We start from the raw sequence: 25,201 nt of genomic DNA, 5'->3' as shown, positions 1-25,201 counted from the left end.
CACAACCTAGCAAACCACTGATTGGCTATGTTACTGCTTGCTTAACCTTTTGTTAGCGTTGCTAGTTGCAAGTGCAGTTGCTTCCATGTGATAACATGAGTTACTTGTTATATCACCATATTAATTGCTATTTAATTTAATGCACCTATATACTTGGTAAAAGGTGGAAGGCTCGGCTTTCTAGCCTGATGTTTTGTTCCACCTTTGCCCCCCTTAGTTTCGGCTACCGGTGTTATGTTCCATAATTGAGCGCTCCTAACACGATCGGGGTTGTTATGGGGACCCCCTGGATAATTCGTTTTAGATTAAAACTGGTCTGGCAAGGCCCAACTTTGGTACTACATTTGCCTAATAACTAATGAACCGCATAGGGAGTAATTAACCGGAGGAAATTTAATCAACCCCCGGGCCAGTGCTCCGCATGAGTGTTGGTCTACTCACCTAGCAGTCGGCGGTGCCACCTCAGGGCAACTCGAGCGTTTGACTACCGTCCACTATGCATAGACGGTGTGTCCTGAGAATGATATACGCGGCTCCTATCGGGTTTGTCGACACACCGGGTGGCCTTGCTGGATTAGTTTTACCTTTTACGAGATATCTTGTGCATCGGGATTCCGGTGATGCTTTTGGTAATATCAGAGTTGAGGTTTTCCACTAAGGAGTCCGACGAGATCGCGAGTTTTGTGATCGAGGATTTCTATGCGGCTTGTGGTAATTTGTGATGGACTAGTTGGAGCACCCGTGCAGGGTTAAATTTTTCGGAAAGCCGTGCCCGCGGTTATGTGGCAATGTGGAAACTTTGTTTAACACTGGTTCTAGATAACTTGAAGTTAACTTAATTAAAATATGCCAACTGAGTCGTAACCGTGAGTGTCTCTTTCTTGAGCTCCCTCTCTGATCGAGGACACGGTGGGGTTATGTTTGACGTAAGTAGGTGTTCAGGATCATTCCTTTGATCATCATTAGTTTTCGTCCGCTATGTGTAGATCATCCCCCTCTTTATTCTTATACTCGTAAGTTAGCCACCAAATATATGCTTAGTCGCTTGCTGCAGCCTCACCACTTAACCATACCTCACCTATTAAGCTTTGCTAGTCTTGATACCTTTGGAAATGAGATCGCTGAGTCCCCTGTGGCTCACATATTACTACAACACAAGTTGCAGGTATAGGTAAAGGTTACTTGACGCGAGTGCGTTGATTGTTCATTTGGAGTTGCTTCTTCTTCTTCTTCTTCATCGATCTAGGATGGGTTCCAGGCTGGCAGCCTGGGATAGCAAGGATGGACGTTATTCTTTTCTCATTTGTTTTCGTCTGTAGTCGGACCCTGCTCTTCTCCTTGATGTTTATGTATTCTACTGATGTGACTCTGATGTAGCATGTGGTGAGTGTAAGCCAATTCCATATAACTCATCTTTTCAGTACATGTACTTGTAACTATATCCATTCTTGTGAAACGACGAGATGCGCTTCTATCCCTGATGAGGCCTTTGTGCCAAATTAAGGATAGGGTCGCATCTGGGCGTTACACAAGGCCATCACGCCATTCAACAAAACCATGTCTTCCATCATTCACCAACGGCCAGATTTCCACTCCTTGTCCTCCAGTGAGGTGTTGGATGAATTCATTGCGATGACTATCATGAACAAGACCACTGATAATGCTCTTGCTTGCGTTCGGTCAAAGACAACTTCACCCAACCTTGCCTTAAAATCCAAGGCTGCTTCTGAAGAAGAAGAAGAGGAAGAGGAAGAGGACGGCTACCCTGAAGACACTAAGTATGCCTATCACGAGCACATGGCTCTTGCGTCAAGGTAATTCTGGGGCAACAACAGAAACTCAAGGCCCAATTTCTCCAAGAATAACTCAAGACCAAGAAGCATGTGAGGACATCCTATAATTGCGGCAATGTGAGTCACTTCGTGGCAGAGTGTCCCTATGAGAAGAGGGAAGACAACGGTGGCAAGCTCATTTGCAAAGACAAAGCCAAGTCTTTCCCAAACAAGAACAACTTTGTCAAGAAAACCAACCCAAAGGGTATGGTGGCACTTGAATAGTACACCTCCGATGATGATGATGATGATGAGACGGTGGCTATGGCTACGGTAGCCATTGACACCTCCTCTCCCAAGGTGTCTCTCTTCGGCGCTGCTAGCAATCCCCGGCAACGGCGCCAGAAGAGAGCCGCTTCCAGTTGCTCAACAATTAGCAATTGTCTTCCAATGGCCCACCAGCGTGTGGGATCGCGACAGTTTTCGAGAGTAGAGTATTCAACCCAAATTTGTTGGTTCGACATGATGGGAGTGAAAGGATATTCTCCATATTAGCAGTTGAGTCGTCGGTTCAACCACACCTGAAAGATTAGTATCTGCAAGCAGGATATAAGCAGCAAAGGTAGTATGATAGCAACGGTGCCAGAAACGATTTGTTGACAAGGCAGACTATTCCTAACTGAAGCATCAATGGCGCCAGAAAATTATTGTAGCAGGTAGTAGCAGTGTAACAAGTAACAGCAATGGCAAGGAACATCACTAGTGACAGCAGTAGCAAGTAGCAACAGTAGCAAGTAACAATAGTAGCAACAGTAGTGGCAGCAGCAGGAGGACAAAGCAAGTAACAGTAGCAGCAACAGTAGTAACAACAGTAGCAGCAGAGCAAGTAACAGTAACATCAAGTAACAGTAACAGCAGCAGAGCAAGTAACAGTAGCAGCAGCAGAGCAAGTAACAGTAGGAGTGGGACAAACTCGTAGGCAATGGATCGGTGATTCGTTGGATGACATTCATCATGCAACAGTTATAACACGGAGAGATATGTGGCTAGCTCCCGTTCGTCGATGTGATGTAGGCATGCATTCCGTGTGTAGTCATACATGCTTAGGGAAAAGAACATGCATGACATCTATTGTCCATCCCTCCCGTGGCAGCGGGGTCCAAATGGATACTACGGGATATTAAGGTTATCCTTTTAATAAAGAACCGGACCAACGCATTAGCACTTGGTGAACACATGAACTTCTCAAACTATGGTCATCACCGGGAGTGGTTCCGGTTATTGTCACTCCGGGGTTGCCGGATCATAACACATAGTAGGTAACTACAACTTGCAAGATCGGATCTAAAACACACATATATTGGTGACAACATAATAATTTCAGATCTGAAATCATGGCACTCGGGCCCTAGTGACAAGCATTAAGCATGACAAAGTAGTAGCAACATCAATCTTAGAACATAGTGGATACTAGGGATCAATCCCCGTCAAAACTAACTCGATTACATGATAGATCTCATCCTACGCATCACCGCCCAACGAGCCTACGAATAGATTACTCACGAACGATGAAGAGCTTCATGGAATTGGAGAGGGAAGAAGATTGCTGATGAGGATGGCGACGATCTCCTTCATCCGGAGCCCAAAACGGACTCCAGATCTACCTTCCATGGCAAGAACGGGATGTGGCGGCACCTCTGGATCATAAAACGCGTTGAAATCCTCTCTCTTGATTTTTTTTCTTGGATGGAAGGGAATAAATAACGCTGGAATTGGGGGCGGCAGAGCCATGTGGGCCCCAAGAGCCTGGTGGCCGCGGCCAGGGAGGAGGCCGCGGCCACAGGGCTTGTGGCCCATTGGCCCGTCCCCTCCGGTGGATCTTTGCGCAGGTATTTTTCATATTTTCCAGAAATATTCTCCGTAAATTTTTAGGACGTTCCGAGAACTTTCATTTCTGCACAAAAACAACACCATGGAAATTCTGCTGAAAACAGCGTCAGTCCGGGTTAGTTCCATTCCAATCATGCAAATTAGAGTCCAAAACAAGGGCAAAAGAGTTTGGAAAAGTAGATACGATGGAGACATATCAACTCCCCTAAGCTTAAAATCTTGCTTGTCCTCAAGCAACTCAGTTGACAAACTGAAAGAGAAAGAAAACTTTGACAAATTCTGTTTGATCTTGTTGTTGCAACTATGTCTAACTCATAACCAGAATTTTAGCAAGATCACAAGTTAACCACATAAGCAAGTGACAGAAAGGTCTCATGGTAAACTAATATCAATGGCATAATCAGCTAGCGAGCAAATAATAATGAGTTTCAGATACCAACAATTCAATCAAAACAAGCATGAAGCAATATGAATAGGTGGTATCATGCTATCTCTTTCTGAGACCTCAAAACATAAATGCAGAGCACTTTCAAAGATCAAGGGTTGACTAAACATTGTAATTGATAGCAACGAAGATCCAGTCATAGTCATACTCAATATCAATCAAAAGCAAAGCATAAAAATGACAGAGGTGCTCTTTAATTGGTGCTTATATAAGAAGAGGATGACTCAACAGGAAAATAAATAGACAGGCCCTTCGCAGAGGGAAGCATTGATTTGCAGAGGTGCCAGAGCTCAAGCATTGAAAACAGAGATCATAATTTTGGGTGGCATGCTTTCATTGTCAACGCAATGACCAAGAGTTCTCAATATCTTCCATGCTACTCATGCTATAGGAGGTTCCCAAACAGAAAAGTAAAGTTTTGACTCCGCACAACCAATCCATCACACTCCACGGCTAGCCGAATCCTCGGGTACCGTCCATAGTAATATCAATCCGGGGGGAGTATTGTTTTACAGTTATGTTTTCAATTTAAGCGTGGAACTGGGCATTCCAATTACCGGCCCCTTTCCCGTGAATGACAGTGAATAAATACATGTCGAGGATAACACGCCTAACATGGAAGATGCCAATAGCCCCCTGTCACCACATGAGCGGTTCGGGAATGTAAAACAGATTATTTCTTGAAGGTTTAGAGAATGGCACAGGATAATTTACTTGGAACGGCAGGTAGATACCGCAAATAGGTAGGTATGGTGGACTCTCATGGAAAAACTTTTGGGTTTATGGAAGTGGATGCACAAGCAGTATTCCGCTTAGTTCAAGTGAAGGCTAGCAAAAGACTGGGAAGAGACCAACTAGAGAGCGACAACAGTCATCAAGATGCAATGAGTTTGACTAACATTGAGTGCAAGCATGAGCAGGATATAAATCACCATGAACACGAACATCATAGAGGCTATGTTGATTTTGTTTCAACTACATGCATGAACATGCGCCAAGTCAAGCCACTTGAATCATTCAAAGGAGAAAACCATCCTATCATACTACATCATAGTCATCTCAAAATCTATGTTGGCATTCAAGACAAACCATTATAAGCTCTGACTAGCACTCTCTGGCAATAGCTAGACGAATGATGTTCTTGATTGCTCAACAATTAGATATTGTGTTGCAATAACCCACCAGCGCGTGGGATCGAGGCAGTTTTCGAGGGTAGAGTATTCAACCCAAATTTATTGATTCGCCAGTAGGAGGTGAGAGGATACTCTCAAGTATTAGCAGTTGAATGTGTCAGATTCAACCACACCTGAAAGATTAATATCTGCAAGCAAAGTAGTAATAGAAAAGTAGCAGCAGTAGTGACAGCACTAGCAAGTAGCAATAGTAGCAAGTAACAACAGTAGCAAGTAACAGCAGCAGCAACAGTAGTAACAGCAGCAGAGCAAAACAAGTAACAGCAGCAGTGGGACAAACTCGTAGGCAGGTCGGTGATTTGTTTGGATGATATTCATCATGCAACAGCTATAACACAGAGAGATATGTGGCTAGCTCCCGTTCGTCAATGTGATGTAGGCATGCATTCCGTGTGTAGTCATACGTGCTTAGGGAAAAGAACTTGCATGACATCTATTGTCCATCCCTCCCGTGGCAGCGGGGTCCAAAAGGAAACTACGGGATATTAAGGTTCTCCTTTCAATAAAGAACCGAACCAACGCATTAGCACTTGGTGAACACATGAACTCCTCAAACTATGATCATCACCGGGAGTGGTTCCGGTTATTGTCACTCCGGGGTTGCCGGGTCATAACACATAGTAGGTAACTACAACTTGCAAGATCGGATCTAGAACACACATATATTGGTCACAACATAATAATTTCAGATCTGAAATCATGGCACTCGGACCCTAGTGAGAAGCATTAAGCATGACAAGGTAGTAGCAACATCAATCTTAGAACATAGTGGATACTAGGGATCAATCGCCGTCAAAACTAACTCGATTAGATGATAGATCTCATCCTACTCATCACCGCCCAGCGAGCCTACGAATAGATTACTCACGAATGACGAAGAGCTTCATGGAATTGGAGAGGGAAGAAGGTTGATGATGACGATGACGACGATTTCCCCTCTCCGGAGCCCAAAACGGACTCCAGATCTGCCCTCCACATGAAGAACAGGATGTGGCGGCGCCTCCGTATCACAAACGCGACGAAATCTTCTCTCCTTATTTTTTCTGGAACGAAAGTGAACTTATAGAGATGAGATTGGGGGCGGCAGAGCCACGTGGGCCCCACAAGCTTGCTAGCCGCCACCAGGGGGTGGCGGCTACAGGGCATGTGGCCCACTGGCCCATCCCCTCCGGTGGATCTTTGTGCAGGTATTTTTCATATTTTCCAGAAATACTCTCCGTAAATTTTCAGGACGTTCTGAGAACTTTCATTTTTGCACAAAAACATCACCAAGGCAATTCCGCTGAAAACAGCGTCAGTCTAGGTTAGTTCCATTCAAATCATGCAAATTAGAGTCCAAAACAAGGGCAAAAGAGTTTAGAAAAGTAGATACGATGGAGACGTATCAACTCCTCCAAGCTTAAAACCTGCTTGTCCTCAAGCAACTCAGTTGACAAACTGAGAGAGAAAGAAAAACTTTGACGAACTCTGTTTGATCTTGTTGTTGCAACTATGTGTAACTCATAACTAGAATTTTTGCAAGATCACAAGTTAACCACATAAGCAAGTATCACAAAGGTCTCACAGTAAACTAATATCAATGGCATAATCAGCTAACGAGCAAATAATAATGAGTTTCAAATACCAACACTTCAATCAAAACAAGCATGAAGCAATATGAATAGGTGGTATCTCGCTAGCTCTTTCTGAGACCGCAAAACATAAATGCAGAGCACTTTCAAAGATCAAGGGCTGACTAAACATTGTAATTCATAGCAACGAAGATCCAGTCATAGTCATACTCAATATCAATCAAAAGCAAGGCATAAAAAAGACAGAGGTGCTCTCTAATTGGTTCTTATAAAAGAGGAGGATGACTCAACAGGAAAATATATAGAGAGGCCCTTCGCAGAGGGAAACATTGATTTGCAGAGATGCGAGAGCTCAAGCTTTGAAAACAGAGATAATAATTTTGGGTGTCATGCTTTCATTGTCAACGCAATGACCAAGAGTTCTCAATATCTTCCATGCTACTCATGCTATAGGCGGTTCCCAAACAGAAAAGTAAAGTTTTAACTCCCCCACCACCAATCAATCACACTCCACGGCTAGCCGAATCCTCGGGTACCGTCCATACCAACATCAATCTGGGGGGGGGGGTCTTGTTTTATAGTTATGTTTCCGATTTTAGCGTGGAACTGGGCATTCCAATTACCGGCCCCTTTCTCGTGAATGACAGTGAATATACACATGTCGAGGATAACACTCCTAGCATGGAAGATACCAATAGCCCCCCGTCACCACATGAGCAGTTCGGGCATGCAAAACAGATTATTTCTTGAAGGTTTAGAGAGTGGCACATGCAAATTTACTTGGAACGGCAGGTGGATACCGCAAATAGGTAGGTATGGTGGACTCTCATGGAAAAACTTTTGGGTTTATGGAAGTGGACGCACAAGCAGTATTCCGCTCAATACAAGTGAAGGCTAGCAAAAGACTCGGAAGCAACCAACTAGAGAGCGACAATAGTCATCAAGATGCAATGAGTTTGACTAACATTGAATGCAAGCATGAACAGGATATAAATTAGCATGAACACGAACATCATAGAGGCTATGTTTATTTTGTTTCAACTACATGCATGAACATGCGCCAAGTCAAGCCACTTGAATCATTCAAAGGAGAATACCATCCTATCATACTACATCATAGTCATCTCAAAATCTATGTTGGCATTCAAGACAACCCATTATAAGCTCTCAGCTAGTTAAGCATGGCATCAAAAACTATGATCTCTAAGTTGTCATTGCAAACATGGTTCTCTCACAACAAAGTTCAATCTGGGATGACAAACTAGTCATATTTACAAAAACAAAATAGATAGAGTTCATACCAGCTTTTCAGTCTCAGTCACTTCATCATATATCATCATTATTGCCTTTCATTTGCCCGATCGAACGGTGTGAACAATAATAAGAGTGCTCGTGCATTGGACTAAGCTGAATCTGCAGGCAAACACAAAGAAGAAGACAAAGTAATATGGCTATTTGAAAGGTAAACAGGTATGCATGCAAGAACCACTAAACATTGTAACCAATATCTTCTATCTTGACCCAAAGAAAAAGAAAACTATTTACACGGGAAAACTCCCAACAAGCAAAAGAAGGAAGAAAAATCTTTTTGGGTTTTCTCAAAAGGACACAAAACAAGAAAACAATAAAATGAAAATAAACTAGCATGGATAATACAGTGGCAAAGTGTGAACACCGGCTGACAAAGTGAAAGCATAAGCATGAATGTAAGGTCGGTGAGAACATGTACTCCCCCAAGCTTAGGCTTTTGCCTTAGCTTGGTCTACTCCCATGGATGGTCCTGGCGAAACCCAAAATCATAATGGGTGTTATACGAGAGTGCTACAGCCACTGCCTGAATAGCTGCCTCACGAAGTCGAGCAACCGTCGCCTCCCTATCATACTCCTCTGCCTCTCCTATCTTTATGAGTATCTTCGTTTTACGTGAAAGTCAAAGAAAGCAGGAGCAGGAAGGGTAATATGGAAAACACGCCGCCGGTTAAATATCAAGCGGTATAGGAGGGATCCATGATCTCTCTCAAGGAACTGGTAGCGTGTTAGAGCGACACGATCAAGGTAGGCTGTACGGAGAGGAGGGTCTTCTGAACGGATGGATACTCCAAGAAAATTTGCTAAGCGTGTGGCATAAACTCCACCAAAGAAATCCCCCTCACTGGCATTATTATTCAGCCTCCTTGCTATTATAGCTCCCATACTGAAGCTCCTGTCACCTGTTACTGCGCTCTTAAGGATACTAAGGTCAGAAGTGCATAGGTGACAATGTGCACCCTTGCCGTTAATGCACCTACCTATGAAGAGGGCAAATTAGTGCAAGGCAGGAAAATGGATGCTTCCTATGGTGGCTTGTGTGGTATCTCTGGTTTCTCCAACAGTTATAGTGGAGACAAAGTCTCTGACCGAAGACTTAGAAGGATCATTAATACTACCCCCATCGGGTATCTTGCAAATCCTATTGAAATCCTCCAAGTCCATGGCGTAGGATTTATCGTACATATCAAACAGTATGGATGAGTCACGGCCAACTGAAAATTTAAATCTACGCACGAAAGAGGCAGTGAGCATAGCATACTGTTCACATTTATCTGAGAGGAATTCTTCTAACCCGGCATTGCAAACAAGTGTATCAAACTCATCCTTGAAACCTGCTTCGATCATGAACTCGTCGGAAGGCCATTCACATGGTTGTACTGGTGCGTCCCTTAGTTGAAAAGGTTCGGGCTCCCGAAAAGAAAGACGGGGACCCTTCTTACTGGAGGAACCACCATGAAACTTCCTCCTGAACTTAATTTCCTTTTGCTGAAATTTTTGAAGTTCAGGAGAAAAGTGAATGAAGACCAACCACACCTTGTAGCAACTACTCCTACTAGTGCCTAGAGACCGTATCACGCGCTAAAACTACTTGTGACCAGCTAAAATCAACATTTCTAGCTCAAGAACGGGGTCACCAAGGTAGCAAGAATACGCGAAGGATAAAGCACTAGAGCAAAAACTAATTGGACCAATGAAGGAGTCACTTACCAAGGAGTAATTTCCCCAAAACGGTTCGGAGAATGGTGCTTTGAGCAAGGAGATCGAAAATCATAGCCAAATGAGCAAGAACACGGGTTTGAGCTGCGATTTTTTTTCTGGAGGTGGAAGAAGAGGATGGGAGCTGAAATGAGTGGAGGGGGTCCCTGTGGGCCCCACAAGCTTGCTAGCCGCCACCAGGGGTGGCAGCTGCAGGGCTTGTGGCCCACTGGTCTGCCCCCAGGCCAGCTCTGAGGCCCAGTAATTTTCAAATATTCCAGAAAAAATCATACTAAATTTTCAGGACCATCGGACAACTTTTATTTTCGAGGTATTTTTCTCCGGGACGCTAAAACAGAAAACAGGAAAAACTAAACTAAATCTATCATTTTTCTTCTAAGCAACAGAAAATGAAAGCTCAAAACAGAGGTGTGTGACTCTTTGATTCATCCATTTCATGGTCATCGAAAGAAATCCGTCAATGGGGTTGATCAAGGTCTCATGAAAAAATCTTCTCGAATCGCAAGAGAGAACGGAGAATTTTCGAATAGCCACTAACTCACCTCAATGGGGATATGTATCTCCCCAACAACCAAATCATACTTCATCTTGACACGAGGAATAGGGCATTCAAAGCTCCCAATAAGAATCGATGAAGTCTTTTCGATAGCATTGATGCAATGTACTTGATATCGTTTCTTCAGAAAGTGCACTGTGTGCTCATTACCGTTGACATGGAAAGTGACATCGCCTTTGCTGCAATCTATAACAGCCCCTGTCGTGTTTAAAAAGGGTCTTCCGAGGATGACATCCATGGCATCGTCCTCGGGAATATCCAAGATAACAAAGTCTGTTAAGATAGTGGTGTTAGCAACCACAACAGGCACATCCTCGCAAATGCCGATAGGGAAAGCAGTTGATTTGTCGGCCATTTGCAAAGAAATTTCAGTGGGTGCCAAGTTATCCAATTCAAGTCTACGATAAAGAGAGAGCGGCATAACACTAACACCGGCTCCAAGGTCACATAAGGCAGTTCTTATGTAGTTTCCTTTAATGGAGCAAGGTATAGTGGGCACTCCAGGATCACCAAGTTTCTTAGGAGTTCCACCTTTGAAAGTGTAATTGGCAAGCATGGTGGAGATCTCAAGATCTGGTATCTTCCGTTTATTAGTCACGATATCTTTCATGTACTTGGCATACGGAGACATCTTGAGCATATCAGTTAACCGCATCTGCAGAAAGATGGGTCTTATCATCTCAAAGAAGCTCTCAAAATTCTCATCATCCTTTTTCTTGGATGGCATAGGAGGAAAGGGCATAGATCTCTGAACCCATGGCTCCCTTTCTTTACCATGCTTTCTAGCAGTGAAGTCATTCTTATCGTATCTCTTAGGTTGTGGGTTATCACGATTAACCGTAGGTTCATTCTCCACATCCTCATCATTGCTAGGTTGAGCATTATTATGAACATCACTGTCCATATTGTCACTGGGTTCATGTTCATCACCAGATTGTGTTTCTGCATCAGACACAGAAATATCATTAGGTTCTTCAGGTGTGAAAGTATTTGGTGAACTGGCATGTAGGTTTCTATCATCCTTCTTCTTCTCCTTAGGATGACTGGGTGTATCAGCATTGATTCCTTGAGAATCTTGATCAATTCTCTTAGGGTGACCTTTAGGATACAAAGGTTCCTGAGTCATTTTGCCTCATCTAGTAATGACTCTGACAGAGTTGTCATTTAATTCATTGAGCAAGTCATTCTGAGCTTTAAGTACTCGTTCTACCTGAGTAGTAATCATAGAGGCATGTTTACTTAGAAGCTTCAGATCATTGACATTTCTGTCTACACAAGCACTTAAATGGCTAAGCATACGAGTACTTTGTTCCAAATGTCTGCTAACATAGTCATTGAAACTCTTTGTTTGGCAACAAAGTTGTCAAATTCATCAAAGCATAGGCTAGCAGGGTTGTCAAAAGGAATATCACTCTCATCAAACCTACGCAGAGAATTCACTTCTACTACCTGTATCGGGCTATCGATACCATGGATCTCTTTGATAGGTGGTAGATTTTTGACATCTTCACATCTAATGCCTTTCTCTTGCATAGATTTCTTGGCTTCTTGCATATCTTCGGGACTGAGGAATAGAATACCTCTTTTCTTCGGAGTTGGCTTAGGAGGTGGTTCGGGAATAGTCCAAGCATTATCGTTGATCAAGATGTTATTCAGTAGGGTCTCAGCTTGTTCTACAGTTCGTTCCCTAAAAACACAACCGGCACAACTATCTAGGTGGTCTCTAGAGGCATCGGTAAGTTTGTTATAGAAGATATCAAGTATCTCGTTCTTCTTAAGAGGGTGATCAGGCAAAGCATTTTGTAGCTGGACGAGCCGCCCCCAAACTTGTGGGAGACTCTCTTCTTGGAGTTGAGAAAAGTTGTATATTTCGTGCAAGGTAGCTTGCTTCTTATGGACAGGGAAATATTTCTCACAGAAGTAATAGACCATATCCTGGGGACTACTCACACATCCAGGAGCAAGAGAGGTGAACCAGACTTTAGCGTCGTCCTTTAGAGAGAAAGGAAACAACTTATGGATATAGTAGTGGCGGATCTTCTCGACACTAGTGAAAAGGGTGGCTATATCGTGTAGTTTGGTAAGATGGGCTACGAACGTCTCAGACTCATAACCATGAAAAGGATCAGATTCGACTAGAGAGATTATCTCAGGATCGACAAAGAATTCATAATCCTTATCAGTGATAAAGATAGGTGAAGTGGCAAACTTCGGGTCGTATTTCATCCTAGCTTTCAGAGATTTTTCCTTCCACTTGAGAAGTAATTTCTCAGCGTCATAGGCATCCTTACACGCAAGAAAATCCTCATCTATCTCTCCCTCCATAACGTAACCCTGAGGTATATCAGGCAATTCATATCTAGGAGAGCTAGATCTAGCAGGAGCAAAAGCAGGTTCTATCTCAATAGTATCGGCAGTTTCAGAAGCATCACGAGCATTGGCAGTAACTCTAGCAATATGAGCATCTAGGGATACCCCTAGTGGAACATCAGGCAAAGTAGTATCTCTAGCAGTATCAAGCATAGCATCATCAGGCATAGCATGTTTAGCAGTATCACGCATAGCAATTCTAGCAGTATTAGGCAAAGTAGTATCAGGCATAGCATCATAAGCATCATCAAGCACAGGCGACATATCAAGATTTCTAGTAGGAGGTGATGTCGCAAACTTACTCATAACTGAAGGTGAATCAAGTGCAGAGCTAGATGGCAGTTCCTTACCTACCCTCGTAGTTGAGGGCAAGACTTTGGTTTTTGGATCCTTCAGATTCTTCATAGTGATCAGCAGATATAAATCCAAAGTGACTCAGAGAACATAGCAATACCTCCCCGGCAACGGCGCTAGAAAAATGCTGAATAGCACTCTGTGGCAATAGCTAGAAGAATGTTGTTCTCGATTGTTGAACAATTAGAAATTGTCTTGCAATAACCCACTGCACCTGATGTGTACCTTAACTCAAAGTCTGTTGAGAGGTACATAGAGTGATCCATGATTGAATCACTAGCAGCGGTCAAAATTTATCCTTAGTAACTGATGGACTAAGGAATTTTTCTTGATTATGGAGGTGGTTAAAAATTTCGTCGTGAAGGGTGTCGTCGATGCAAGCTTTGACACTAATCCGAATAACTATGAGTAGTGAAACGGATTCGTATAGTAGAGTAGATATTTGGAGTATTTCCGAATAGCACATATTAGCAGCATCTATAAGATGACATAAAGATTTGTAAAGAACACACGGATCTGAAAGTTTCAGAACCATTGACTAAAACCTCTCTCACGAGCAAGACGTGATCAAACCCCATAACTATATGGGTGTTGGATTCGTTGGAATCACATGGTGATGTGAACTAGATTATTGACTCTAGTGCAAGTGGGAGACTGTTGGAAATATGCCCTAGAGGCAATAATAAATTAGTTATTATTATATTTCTTTGTTCATGATAATCGTTTATTATCCATGCTATAATTGTATTGATTGGAAACACAGTGCATGTGTGGATACATAGACAAAACACTGTCCCTAGTAAGCCTCCAGTTGACTAGCTCGTTGATCAAAGATGGTCAAGGTTTCCGGACCATAGGCAAGTGTTGTCACTTGATAACGGGATCACATCATTAGGAGAATCATGTGATGGACTAGACCCAAACTAATAGACGTAGCATGTTGATCGTGTCATTTTGTTGCTACTGTTTTCTGTGTGTCAAGTATTTGTTCCTATGACCATGAGATCATATAACTCACTGACACTGGAGGAATGCTTTATGTGTATCAAACGTCGCAACGTAACTGGGTGACTATAAAGATGCTCTACAGGTATCTCCGAAGGTGTTCGTTGAGTTAGTATGGATCGAGACTGGGATTTGTCACTCCGTGTGACGGAGAGGTATCTCGGGGCCCACTCGGTAATACAACATCACACACAAGCCTTGCAAGCAATGTGACTTAGTGTAAGCTGCGGGATCTTGTATTACGGAACGAGTAAAGAGACTTGCCGGTAAACGAGATTGAAATTGGTATGCGGATACTGACGATCGAATCTCGGGCAAGTAACATACCGAAGGACAAAGGGAATGACATACGGGATTATATGAATCCTTGACACTGAGGTTCAAACGATAAGATCTTCGTAGAATATGTAGGATCCAATACGGGCATCCAGGTCCCGCTATTGGATATTGACTGAGGAGTCTCGCGGGTCATGTCTACATAGTTCTCGAACCCGCAGGGTCTGCACACTTAAGGTTCGACGTTGTTTTTATGCATATTTGAGTTATATGGTTGGTTACCTAATGTTGTTCGGAGTCCCGGATGAGATCACGGGCGCCACGAGGGTTTCCGGAATGGTCCAGAAACGAAGATTGATATATAGGATGACCTCATTTGGTTACCGGAAGGTTTTCGTGCATTACCGGAAAAGTTTCGGGCTCATCGGTAGTGTACTGGGAGTGCCCGGAGGGGTGTCAGGGACCATCAGGAGGGGAGTCACGCCCCAAGGGGTCTCATGGGCTATGGGAAGAGATAAACCAGCCCCTAGTGGGCTGGAATAAGTTCCCACGAAGGCCCATAAGGTTTGAGAAGGAAAAAACACAAGGTGGAAACAGTTTCCAAGTGGGAAGGTGGAATCCTACTCCAAGTAGGATTGGAGTAGGACTCCTCCACCTCCAATTTCGGCCAAACCTTTAGGTTTTGAGGCTGCCTCCTCCCCTCCCTCCTATATATAGTGGGGTTTTAGGGCTGATTTGAGACAACTTTTGCCACGGCAGCCCGACCACATACCTCCACAGTTATTCCTCTAGATCGCGTTTCTACGGAGCTCGAGCGGAGCCCTGCTGAGATTAGATCACCACCAACCTCCTGAGCGCCGTCACCACATCAACCGCGGGACGGATCGCGGGACGGTTTGTGGGACGGTTCGCGGGGAGGATCGAGGGACGTGAGGACGTTCCACTACATCAACCGCGTTTCTTAATGCTTCTGCTGTGCGATCTACAAGGGTACGTAGATCGGAAATCCCCTCTCGTAGATGGACATCACCATGATAGGTCTTCATGCGCGTAGGAAATTTTTTATTTCCCATGCGACGTTCCCCAACAGTGGCATCATGAGCTAGGTTCATGCGTAGATGTCTTCTCGAGTAGAACACAAATGTTTATGTGGGCGGTGATGTGCGTTTTGCTGCCCTCCTTAGTCTTTTCTTGATTCCGCGGTATTGTTGGATCGAACCGGCTCGGGCCGACATTACTCGTACGCTTACGAGAGAATGGTTTCATCGCTATGAGTAACTCCGTTGCTCAAAGATGACCGGCGAGTGTCGGTTTCTCCAACTTTAGTTGAATCGGATTTGACCGAGGAGGTCCTTGGATGAGGTTAAATAGCAATTCATATATCTCCGTTGTGGTGTTTGCGTAAGTAAGATGCGATCCTACTAGATACCCATGGTCACCACGTAAAACATGCAACAACAATTAGAGGACGTCTAACTTGTTTTTGCAGGGTATGCTTGTGATGTGATATGGCCAATGTTGTGATGTGATATATTGGATGTATGAGATGATCATGTTGTAATAGTTAATATTGACTTGCATGTCGATGGTACGGCAACCGGCGGGAGCCATAGGGTTGTCTTTAAACTAACGTTTGTGCTTGCAGATGCATTTACTATATTGCTAGGACGTAGCTTTAGTAGTAATAGCATGAGTAGCACGACAACCCCGATGGCGACACGTTGATGGAGATCATGATGATGGAGATCATGGTGTGACGCCGGTGACAAGAAGATCGTGTCGGTGCTTTGGTGATGGAGATCAAGAAGCACATGATGATGGCCATATCATGTCACTTATGAATTGCATGTGATGTTAATCCTTTATGCACCTTATCTTGCTTAGAACGACGGTAGCATTATGAGGTGATCTCTCACTAAAATTTCAAGACAAAATTGTGTTCTCCCCGACTGTGCACCGTTGCGACAGTTCTTCGTTTCGAGACACCACGTGATGATCGGGTGTGATAGACTCAACGTTCACATACAACGGGTGCAAAACAGTTGCACAAGCGGAACACTCGGGTTAAGCTTGACGAGCCTAGCATGTGCAGACATGGCCTCGGAACACATGAGACCGAAAGGTCGAGCATGAATCGTATAGTTGATATGATTAGCATAGAGATGCTTACCACTGAAACTATTCTCGACTCACGTGATGATCGGACTTGAGATAGTGGATTTGGATCATGTACCACTCAAATGACTAGAGAGATGTACTTTTTGAGTGGGAGTTCTTAAGTAATATGATTAATTGAACTAATTGTCATGAACATATTCTAATGGTCTTTGCGAATAACGATGTAGCTTGCGCTATAGCTCTACTGTTTTTATATGTTCCTAGAGAAAATTTAGTTGAAAGTTGATAGTAGCAAACTTTGCAGACTGAGTCTGTAAAACCGAGGATTGTCCTCGTTGCTGCGCAGAAGACTTATGTCCTTAATGCACCACTCGGTGTGCTGCACCTCGAGCATCGTCTGTAGATGTTGTGCACATCCGACATACACGTTTCTGATGACTACACGATAGTTCAGTGCAAAATACTTAATGGCTTAGAAGCAAGGCGCCGAAGACGTTGAAACGTCACGGAACATAAGAGATGTTCTAAAGAGATGAAATTGTGATTTCATGCTTGTGCCCTTGTTAAGAGGTATGAGACCTCCAACAAGATTCTTTGTCCATGAAGTAAAGGAGAAAATCTCAATCGTTGAGCGTGTGCTCAGATTATCTGAGTACGACAATCGCTTGAATCAAGTGGGAGTTGATCTTCCAGATAAGATAGTGATGGTTCTCCAAAGTCACTGCCACCAAGCTGTGAGAGCTCCGTGATGAACTATAACATATCAAGGATAGATACAATGATCCTTGAGCGATTCGCGATGTTTGACACTGCGAAAGTAGAAATCAAGAAGGAGCATCAATAGTTGATGGTTAGTAAAACCACTAAGTTTCGATAAAGGCAAGGGCTAGAAGGGATACTTCATGAAACGGCAAAGCAGTTGCTGCACTAATGAAGAGACCCCAGATTAAACCCAAGCCCGGGACTAAGTGCTTCTGTTATGAGGGGAATGGTCACTGAGTCGGAGCAACTCTAGATACTTGGTAGATAAGAAGGCTGGCAAAAGTCGAAAGAAGTATATTTGATATACATGATGTTGATGTGTACTTTACTAGTACTCCTAGTAGCACGAGGGTATTGGATACCGGTTCGGTTGCTAAGTGATTAGTAACACGAAATGAAAGCTACGGCATAAACGGAGACTAGCTAAAGGCGAGGTGACGATACGTGTTGGAAGTGTTTCCAAGGTTGATATGATCAAACGTCGCACACTCCCTCTACCATCGGGATTGGTGTTAAACCTAAATAATTGTTATTTGGTGCTTGCGTTAAGCATGAACATGATTGGATCATGTTTATTGCAATACGATTATTCATTTAAAGAGAATAATGGTTACTCTATTTGCTTGAATAATCACCTTCAATGGTTTATTGAATCTCAATCGTAGTGTTACACATGTTCATGATATTGGTGCCAAAAGATACGAGGTAATGATGATAGTACCACTTACTTGTGGCACTGCCGCTTCAGTCATGTTGGTATAAATTGCATGAAGAGGCTCCATGCTGATGGATCTTTATACTCACTTGATTTTGAATCACTAGTGACATGCAAATAATACCACATGAGCAAGGCCTTGTTTTTATTGAGATGAAACAAGATAGTAACTTGTTGGAAGTGATACATTTTGATGTATGCGGTCCAATGGGTGCTGAGGCACGTAGTGGATATCATTATGTTCTTACTTCAATGACGATTTGAGTAGATACAAGAGTATTTACTTAATGAATCACAAGTCTGAAATATTGAAAAGTTCAATTCTGTTTCGGAGTGAAGTTCGTCGTAACAAAAGGATAAACTGTCTACGAGATGATCATAGAAATGAATATCTAAGTTACGAGCTTTACTACGCAGTTAAGACAATGTGGAAATTGTTTCGCAGTTCATGCCACGTGGAACATCATAGTGTGATGATGTGTCTGAACGTCATAGCCACGCACTATTTGGTATGGTGCATGCTATGATGTCTCTTATCGAATTACCACTATCGTTTATGGGTTATGCATTAGAGACAACCGCATTCACTTTAAATAGGGCACCGCGTTTTTTCGTTGAGATGACACAGTATAGACTGAGGTTTAGAGAAATCTAAACTGCCGTTTCTTGAAAGTTTGGGGCTTCGACACTTGTGTGAAAAAGTTTCAGTCGAATAAGCTCAAACCCAAAGCGAATAAATGCATCTTCATAGGATATCCAAAACAGTTGGGTACATCTCCTATGTCAGATCCAAAAGCAAAGTGTTTGTTTCTAGAAACGAATCCTTTCTCGAGGAAAGATTTCTCTCAAAAGAATTGAGTGGGAGGGTGGTAGAACTTGATGAGGTTATTGAACCATCACTTCAACCAGTGTGTAGCAGGGCGCAGGAAGTTGTTCCTGTGGCGCCTACACCAATTAAAGTGAAAGCTGATGATGGTGATCATCGAGCATCGGATCAAGTTACTACAAGCCTCGTAGGTTGACAAGGTCGCGTACTACTGTAGAGTGGTACGGTAACCCTATCTTGGAGGTCATGTTGTTGAGCAACAGTGAACCTACGAGTTATGGAGAAAGCAATGGTGGGCCCGAATTCCGACAAATGACTGGAGGCCATGAAAACCGAGAGAGGATCCATGTATGAAAACAAAGTGTAGACTTTGGAAGAACTACTTGATGGTCATAGGACTATTGACTAAAGATGGATCTTTAAAAGGAAGACAGACGATGATGGTGATAAGTCACTATTAAGAAAAGCTCGACTTGTCGCAAAGATGTTTCCGACAAGAACAAACAGTTGACTATGATGAGACTTTCTCACTCGTAGCGATGCTGAAAGTATGTTAGAATTATGTTAGTAGTTGCTGCATTATTTATGAAATATTGCACATAGGATGTCAAAACATTGTTTCCTCGACGGTTTCCTTGAGCAAACATTGTATGTGATACAACCAGGAGGTTTTGTCGATCCTAAAGATACTAGCAAGTATGCAAGCTCCAGCGATCCTTCAATGGACTGGTGCAAGCATCTCGGAGTTGGAATATACACTTTGATGAGATGATCAAGGATTTTGGGCTTGTACAAGGTTTATGAGAAACTTGTATTTCCAAAGAAGTGAGTGGGAGCACTATAGAATTTCTGATAAGTATATGTGGTAGACATATTGTGGATCAAAAGTAATGTAGAATTTCTGTAAAGCATACAAGGTTGTTTGAAAGGAGTTTTTCAAAGGAATACCTGGATTGCGCTACTTGAACGTTGAGCATCAAAGATCTATGGAGATAGATTGAAAGCGCTTAATGGAAGTTTCAACAAGATGCATGCCTTGACAAGTTTTTGAAGGAGTTCAAAATAGATCAGCAAAGAAGGAGTTCTTGGTTGCGTTGTAAGGTGTGAATTTGAGTAAGACTCAAAACCCGACCCCGGCTGAATAAAGAGAATAGACGAAGGTCGTCTTCTATGCCTTGGCCGTAGAATCTGAAGTATGCCATGCTGGGTACCGCACCGGATGTGTACCTTAACTCAAAGTCTGTTGAGAGGTACATAGAGTGATCCATGATTGAATCACTAGCAGCGGTCAAAATTTATCCTTAGTAACTGATGGACTAAGGACTTTTTCTTGATTATGGAGGTGGTTAAAAAGTTCGTCGTAAAGGGTTACGTCGATGCAAGCTTTGACACTAATCCGAATAACTATGAGTAGTGAAACGGATTCGTATAGTAGAGTAGATATTTGGAGTATTTCCGAATAGCACATAGTAGCAGCATCTATAAGATGACATAAAGATTTGTAAAGAACACACGGATATGAAAGTTTCAGAACCATTGACTAAAACCTCTCTCACGAGCAAGACGTGATCAGACCCCATAACTATATGGGTGTTGGATTCGTTGGAATCACATGGTGATGTGAACTAGATTATTGACTCTAGTGCAAGTGGGAGACTGTTGGAAATATGCCCTAGAGGCAATAATAAATTAGTTATTATTATATTTCTTTGTTCATGATAATCGTTTATTATCCATGCTATAATTGTATTGATTGGAAACACAGTGCATGTGTGGATACATAGACAAAACACTGTCCCTAGTAAGCCTCTAGTTGACTAGCTCGTTGATCAAAGATGGTCAAGGTTTCCTGACCATAGGCAAGTGTTGTCACTTGATAACGGGATCACATCATTAGGAGAATCATGTGATGGACTAGACCCAAACTAATAGACGTAGCATGTTGATCGTGTCATTTTGTTGCTACTGTTTTCTGCGTGTCAAGTATTTGTTCCTATGACCATGAGATCATATAACTCACTGACACCGGAGGAATGCTTTGTGTGTATCAAACATCGCAACGTAACTGGGTGACTATAAAGATGCTCTACAGGTATCTCCGAAGGTGTTCATTGAGTTAGTATGGATCGAGACTGGGATTTGTCACTCCGTGTGACGGAGAGGTATCTCGGGGCCCACTCGGTAATACAATATCACACACAAGCCTTGCAAGCAATGTGACTTAGTGTAAGTTGCGGGATCTTGTATTATGGAACGAGTAAAGAGACTTGCCGGTAAACTAGATTGAAATAGGTATGCGGATACTAACGATCGAATCTCACGCAAGTAACATACCGAAGGACAAAGGGAATGACATACGGGATTATATGAATCCTTGGCACTGAGGTTCAAATGATAAGATCTTCGTAGAATATGTAGGATCCAATATGGGCATCCATGTCCCGCTATTGGATATTGACCGAGGAGTCTCGCGGGTCATGTCTACATAGTTCTCGAACCCGCAGGGTCTGCACACTTAAGGTTCGACGTTGTTTTATGCGTATTTGAGTTATATGGTTGGTTACCGAATGTTGTTCGGAGCCCCGGATGAGATCACGGACGCCAAGAGGGTTTCCGGAATGGTCCGGAAACGAAGATTGATATATAGGATGACCTCATTTGGTTACCGGAAGGTTTTCGTGCATTACCGGAAAAGTTTCGGGCTCATCGGTAGTGTACTGGGAGTGCCGGGAGGGGTGTCGGGGACCATCAGGAGGGGTGTCACGCCCCAAGGGGTCTCATGGGCTATGGGAAGAGATAAACCAGCCCCTAGTGGACTCGAATAATTTCCCACTAAGGCCCATAAGGTTTGAGAAGGAAAAAACACAAGGTGGAAAGAGTTTCCAAGTGGGAAGGTGGAATCCTACTCCAAGTAGGATTGGAGTAGGACTCCTCCACCTCCAATTTCGGCCAAACCTTTAGGTTTTGAGGCTGCCTCCTCCCCTCCCTCCTATATATAGTGGGGTTTTAGGGCTGATTTGAGACAACTTTTGCCACGGCAGCCCGACCACATACCTCCACAGTTATTCCTCTAGATCGCGTTTCTGCGGAGCTCGGGCGGAGCCCTGCTGAGATTAGATCACCACCAACCTCCTGAGTGCCGTAATGCTGTCGAAGAACTCATCTACCTCTCCGTCTCTCTTGCTGGATCAAGAAGGCCGAGATCATCGTCGAGCTGTACGTGTGCTGAACGCGGAGGTGCCGTCCGTTCGGCACTAGATCGGAGTGGATTGTGGGACGGATCGCAGGACGGTTCGTGGGACGGTTCGCGGGGCGGATCGAGGGACGTGAGGACGTTCCACTACATCAACCGCGTTTCTTAACGCTTCTGCTGTGCGATCTACAAGGGTACGTAGATCGGAAATCCCCTCTCGTAGATGGACATCACCATGATAGGTCTTCGTGCGCGTAGGAAATTTTTTATTTCCCATGCGACGTTCCCCAACAACAAGAATACGCGAAGGATAAAGCACTATAGTAGAAACTAATTGGACCAATGGAGGAGTCACTTACCAAGGAGTAATTTCCCTAAAACGGTTTGGAGAATGGTGCTTTGAGCAAGGAGATCGAAAATCTCAGCCAAATGAGCAAGAACACGGGTTTGAGCTGCGAAACGATTTTTTTCTGGAGGTAGAAGAAGAGGATGGGAGATGGAATGAGTGGAGGGGGTCCCTGTGGGCCCCACAAGCTTGGTAGCCGCAGCCAGGGGGGAGGCCACGGCTACACGGCTTGTGGCCCACTAGTGTGGCCCCAGGCCAGCTCTCAGTCCCAGTATTTTTCAAAAAATCCAGATAAAATCATATTTGATTTTCAGGACCATTGAAGAACTTTTATTTTCGGGGTACTTTTCTCCGGGACGCTAAAACAGAGAACAGGAAAAACTAAACTAAATCTATCATTTTCCTTCTAAGAAACAGAGAGTGAAAGCTTAAAACAGAGGTATGTGACTCCTTGATTCATCCATTTCATGGTCATCGAAAGAAATCCGTGAATGGGGTTGATCAAATCCTCATGACAAAACTTTTTCGAATCGCAAAAGGAAACAGAGAATTGTCGAATAGCCACTAAGTCACCTCAATGGGGATATGAATCTCCCCAACAAGCAAATCATACTTCATCTTAACACGAGGAATAGGGCACTCAAAGCTCCCAATAAGAATCGATGAAGTTTTTTCGATGGCATTGATGCAATGTATTTGATATCGTTTCTTTGGAAACGGCACTGTATGCTCATTATCGTTGACATGGAAGGTGACATTGCCTTTGCTGCAATCTATAACAGCCATTGCGGTGTTTAAGAATGGTCTGCCAAGAATGATCACCATGGCATCATCCTCAGGAATATCCAGGATAACAAAGTCTGTCAAGATAGTAACGTTAGCAACCACAACATGCACATCCTCGCAAATGCCGACAGGGAAAGCAGTTGATTTGTCGGCCATTTGCAGAGAAATTTCAGTGGATGTCAACTTATCCAGTTCAAGTCTATGATAAAGAGAGAGGCATAACACTAACACCAGCTCCAAGGTCACATAAGGCAGTTCTTACGTAGTTTCCGTTAATGGAGCAAGGTATAGTGGGCACTCCGGGATCACCAAGTTTCTTAGGAGTTCCACCTTTGAAAGTGTAATTGGCAAGCATGGTGGAGATCTCAAGATCTGGTATCCTCCGTTTATTAGTCACGATATCTTTCATGTACTTGGCATATGGAGACATTTTGAGCATATCAATTAACCGCATCTGTAGAAAGACGGGTCTCAACATTTCAATAAAGCTCTCAAAATCCTCATCATCCTTTTTCTTGGATGGCTTAGGAGGAAAGGGCATAGGTCTATGAACCCATGGCTCCCTTTATTTACCGTGCTTCCTAGCAGTGAAGTCATTCTTATCATATCTCTTAGGTTGTGGGTTATCAGGATTAACCGTAGGTTCAATCTCCACATCCTTATCATTTCTAGGTTGAGCATTATTATGAACATCGCAGTCCATATTGTCACCAGGTTCATGTTCATCTGCATCACACGCATAAATATCATTTGGTTCTTCAGGTGTGATAGTATTTGGTGAACTGACATGTAGGTTTCTATCATCCTTCTTCTTCTTAGGATGGCTGGGTGTATCAGCATTAATTCCTTGAGAATCTTGATCAATTCTCTTAGGATGGCCTTCAGGATACAAAGGTTCCTGAGTCATTTTGCCTCCTCTAGTAATACTCTGACAGAGTTGTCATTTAATTCATTGAGCAAGTCATTCTGAGCTTTAAGTACTTGTTCTACCTGAGTAGTAATCATAGATGCATGTTTACTCAGAAGCTTCAGATCATTGACATTTCTGTCTACACAAGCACTTAAATGACTAAGCATACGAGTACTTTGCTCCAATTGTCTCCTAACATAATCATTGAAACTCTGTTGTTTGGCAACAAAGTTGTCAAACTCATAAAAGCATAGGCTAGTGGGTTTGTCAAAAGGAATATCACTCTCATTGAATCTATGCAGAGAATTCACCTCTACTACTTGTATCGGGTTATCGAGACCATGGATCTCTTCGATAGGCGGTAGATTTTTGACTTCTTCAGATCTAATGCCTTTCTCTTGCATAGATTTCTTGGCTTCTTGCATAACTTCGGGACTGAGGAATAGAATACCTCTTTTATTAGGAGTTGGCTTAGGAGGTGGTTCGGGGATAGTCCAAGCATTATCGTTGATCAAGATGTTATTCAGTAGGATCTCAGCTTGTTCTATAGTTCGTTCCCTAAAAACACAACCGGCACAACTATCTAGGTGGTCTCTAGAAGCATCGGTAAGTCTGTTATAGAAGATATCAAGTATCTCGTTCTTCTTAAGAGGGTGATCAGGCAAAGCATTCTGTAGCTCGATGAGTCTCCCCCAAGCTTGTGGGAGACTCTCTTCTTAGAGTTGAGCAAAGTTGTATATTTCCTGCAAGGCAGCTTGCTTCTTATGGGCAGGGAAATATTTCTCAGACAAGTAATAGACCATATCCTGGGGACTACTCACACATCCAGGAGCAAGAGAAGTGAACCAGGCTTTAGCGTCATCCTTTAGAGAGAAAGGAAACATCTTAAGGATATAGTAGTAGCGGATCTTCTCCTCACTAGTGAAAAAGGTGGCTATATCGTGAAGTTTGGTAAGCTGGGCTACGACCTTCTCAGACTCATAACCGTGGAAAGGATCAGATTCGACTAGAGAGATTATCTGAGGGTCGACAGAGAATTCATAATCCTCATCGGTGATAAAGATAGGTGAAGTGGCAAACTTCGGG

The sequence above is a fragment of the Hordeum vulgare genome, chromosome 1H (genome assembly GCF_904849725.1).
Source record: "Hordeum vulgare subsp. vulgare chromosome 1H, MorexV3_pseudomolecules_assembly, whole genome shotgun sequence".
Lineage (NCBI taxonomy): Eukaryota > Viridiplantae > Streptophyta > Magnoliopsida > Poales > Poaceae > Hordeum > Hordeum vulgare.
This window is presented reverse-complemented; position numbering follows the sequence as displayed.